The sequence below is a fragment of the Suricata suricatta genome, chromosome 11, assembly GCF_006229205.1.
Source record: "Suricata suricatta isolate VVHF042 chromosome 11, meerkat_22Aug2017_6uvM2_HiC, whole genome shotgun sequence".
NCBI lineage: Eukaryota > Metazoa > Chordata > Mammalia > Carnivora > Herpestidae > Suricata > Suricata suricatta.
This window is the reverse complement of record NC_043710.1, coordinates 42,621,143-42,625,277: the sequence shown is the minus strand read 5'-3', so window position 1 is coordinate 42,625,277 and position 4,135 is coordinate 42,621,143.

Genomic DNA, 4,135 nt, shown 5'->3' with positions numbered 1-4,135 from the left:
TCTTGTCATTTACAACACCCTGAATGGATCTAGATGGTATAATGCTAAGTGAAAAAAGTCATTCAGAGAAAGATAAGTGCCATACACTTTGGCTCATATGTGTAATTTCAGAATCAAAGCCAAGAAAGTAAAAAGGGAGAAACCAAAACACAAACTCTAAAATATAAAGAACTGGTGCTTGCCAGAAAGGAGGTGGGTGGGGAGATGGGTGAATAGGTTCTTATTGTGATGAGTAATGAATAGAATTGTTAATTCTCTCTCTCTCTTTCTCTCTCTCTCTATATATATATATCCCTGAAACTAATATATAAACTGTATGTGAATTATACTAGAGTCTAAAAAAATAATGCAGTTGTTTTAAAATAAAATAAAATAGCCATTTGACCTTTGATATTATGATCATATTTAACACCTTTATACGTGGAAATCAGGGTACATTAGAAATAACGTAGTTTGGAAAAACTATTTTACAGCAAGCTGATAAACTCTACCTGTAACATTTATTTCCATTCTTCTAAATCAGATTCCTGCACTTTTTATTTAAGGGTTTTAAAAAGATGATTTATCAGGGTATGCCAGAGTCTTGTTCTTGGTTGAAAATACTTATGTGAGGGTTTTTTTTGTTTTGTTTTGTTTTGTTTTTAATGTTTTTAATTTAGTTTTTGAGAGACAGAGGGAGACAGCACGAGCAGGGGAGAGTCAGAAAGAGAGGGAGATACAGAATCTGAAGCAGGCTCCAGGTTCTGAGCTAGCTGTCAGCACAGAGCCCGATGTGGGGCTCTAACCCACAAGCTGTGAGATCATGACCTGAGCCAAAGCTGGACGCTTAACCGACTGAGCCACCGAGGCGCCCCTTACGTGAGTTTTTATGCATTTATTTTTTTTTCTTCTTTTTAACATCTATTCATTCTTGAGAGACAGAGACAGAGCATGAGCACGTGAGGGGCAGAGAGAGAGGGAGACACAGAATCTGAAGAAGGCTCCAGACTCTTAGCTGTTAGCATAGAGAGCGATGAGCAGCGGAGCTTTGGGATCTTATTGTAACTGGGGTTGAGTCTTGGTTCTATCACTTTCTAATGTCTTTGAGCAGATGATACTCCATCAGAACCAGTGTTTCTCACCATGTAAAATGGGATATATAATAACTACCTAGCAGGAGTAAAGATATTTTATGTTAAAGACCAGACACATTGCTTGGCACAGAGCAGATACTTAAAAGTGGTGGCTATTATTGTTGTTATGGTTTTGTTGTCATTTTCTTATTATTAAAACTTATCTAACTACATCAGCTCAATATGTTAAATTAAGGAAATCAGTACATACTCTGCCGTCTTAAGAGGAGGGCAATGTATGTTTAATTCTCAAAATAAAACTTCCTGGTGCTGATGCATAGGGGCACATGTACCCCAGTGTTCATAGCAGCACTTTCAACAATAGCCACATCATGGAAAGAGCTTACATGTCCATCAACTGACAAATGGATCAAGAAGGTGTGGGTTATATATACAATGGAATACTACAAGGCAACGAGAAAGGATGAAATCTGGCCAATTGCACAACGTGGATGGAACTCAAGGGTGTCATGCTAAGCGAAATAAGTCAGGCAGAGAAGGACAGCTACCATATGTTGTCACTCCTATGTGGAACAGGAGAAACTTAACAGAGGACCATGGGGGAGGGGAAGGGGAAAAAACAGTTAAGGAGAGAGAGGGAGGCAAACCATTAGAGACTCTCAATACTGAGAACAAGCTGAGGGCTGATGGGGGTGGGGGAGAGAGGAAAAGCGTTGATGGCATGGAGGAGGGCACTTGTTGGGAAGAGCACTGGGTGTTATATGGAAACCAACTTGACCATAAACTAAAAAAATAAAACTTTTTAGTAGATAATGTGGGAAAAAAGGTACAATTAATTTTGATGTTGTATTTTATTTGTAAAATATGTCCAAAATATTATAATTTTAGCATATAACCAATAAAAATATTAATGATTTAAAAACAAAACAAAACAAACAAACAAAATAACCTCCTGCCAAAGCCGCAGCAGAGGGAATCTGCTCTGAAACCTCTCAGATGCATGCCTGGGCATGTCACAGGCTCACTGTCCAGCAGGATTAATGACAATTTCTCTTAAACCCCTGCACGTTGCTGGCACGGAAGAGGCACTCACGAGTAGTGGCTGTTATTGCCATTATAACAAAAACTTACCCTTTCAAGAGCCAAATTATACCAACTTGAATCAAAAACTAGGTAAAATGCATTGCACACTCCTCTACCTTCTTAAATACAATAAGGAGAATATAATTATAATCCTTTCTTGAGGATTCATTGATACCATCATAAAAAATGTCACTTACTGTGTTGACCTGAATACAGTGCTGTCCTCAAGGGAGTAATACATGTAGGGCTGATAAACCAAACTAGAAATCATGCTGTTGGTTCTGAGAGGACCAAAAACCCAGGAGAAAAAGGAACCCCTCTAATCTGATGCAATAGCCAGAGCCTGTCGCCATAACCCCCGCCCATTCTGCTTCTGTAATGATGCTTGGGGCGAGACCCAATCAATTGGCTCCACATGCTCTGACTTATACTTCCGACCAATGCCCATTCTATAGCTGTGAAACGCCCCAGAATTTGTTTGCATCTGCCTATAAAGGAAATGTAAATCGCCAGCACGGGGCTCTCTGGTTCTCTCCGCTCCACTAGCTGGGAGTGGGCAGAGGCCCAGGTTCGAACCTGCAATAAACGACCCTTGCTTTTTGGCTTTGACTCTGGACTCTGGTGCGTCTTTCTTGGGGTCCCCCGTGATACGGGCATAACATTTGGAGGTTCCACCGAGATTTTTGACGACCCCCAGAGGGCCACCACATTCCGGGTCAACGGGTCGCCATTGATACCGATCGGTAAGTGAGCCGGCTCCATCTGTCCCTTTTGTTGCTTGTTTGTTGTTTGTTGTCTGTTTGTTATCTGTTATCTGTCCGCTCTGGTGTTAACCGTGTTAATCTGCAAACTGGACTTTGGAATTGCCGGTAAAGCTCAAGTGCGGTGTAGGGGCTGGCAGACGCTCTGGCGGACACGCTATAGGGTGACAGCTCGGGGTCCGGAGACGTCCGTGGACTCCCCTCTGGGCACTGTGTGTGCTATCTGGGCGCTGTGCGCCATCTGGGCACTGTGTGCCATCAGGGCGCTGGGTGCGCCATCGGGGTATCAACTTCCAAGCCTGACATACAAATTTCTTGCCTTTTTATTGTGATGTTCTGTCACCCTCTTCCTGTCGCCGTAATAACAATAGTGGCATTGATCTTTGCTACTGGACTAACAGCAGTGGCCCCAGCTAACTGGAGCCAGGCAGAAAAGTTCCTGCTAGCACTTACCTTACTCCTGTGGGTGGGGTGTTTTGTTGGCATCCGTTTTTTTCTTTCAACGGCGAGCCGCCATCTTTGAAGGGATTCGGCGGGAGGAGCCGCCATCTTAAGGGATTCGGAGGGAGGAGCCGCCATCTTTGAGGGGATTCGGCGGGAGGAGCCGCCATCTTTGAAGGGATTCGGCGGGAGGAGCCGCCATCTTTGAAGGGATTCGGCGGGAAGGGCCGCCATCTTTACAGGATTCGGCGGGAAGGGCCGCCATTTTTTTAAGAAGTTGTTAACAACAATATGGGACAAAACCAGAGCAAAGCCTCCTCGCCCCATTCCCTCCTCCTATCACACTTTAAGGAGGTCCAAGCCCGTGGTCACAACTTAAGTCTGGACATCCGTAAATCTAAACTTGTTATTCTTTGCAGATCCGAATGGCCCACCTTCAATGTCGGATGGCCACCAGAGGGAACTTTCAGCTTGCCTATAATCACTAAAGTCAGACATCAAATACTCCTCCCAGGGGAAAAAGGTCATCCTGACCAGGCGTCTTATATCTTCCTTTGGCAGGATCTCGTTGAGAACCCCCCTCCCTGGGTCTCTTCCTTCCTTCCCCTAGCTCCCCATAAAGTTCTTGCAGCCCAAACTCCCGGACCAACTAAACCCATTGCCCCAATCCTCCCGGACAGTCAAGACACACTGTTATTAGACCCTCCTCCATATCTTCCCCAACCTATGGCCCCCATGCCCGACCCACATCCACAGGCAGAACCAGGAGACCAATCA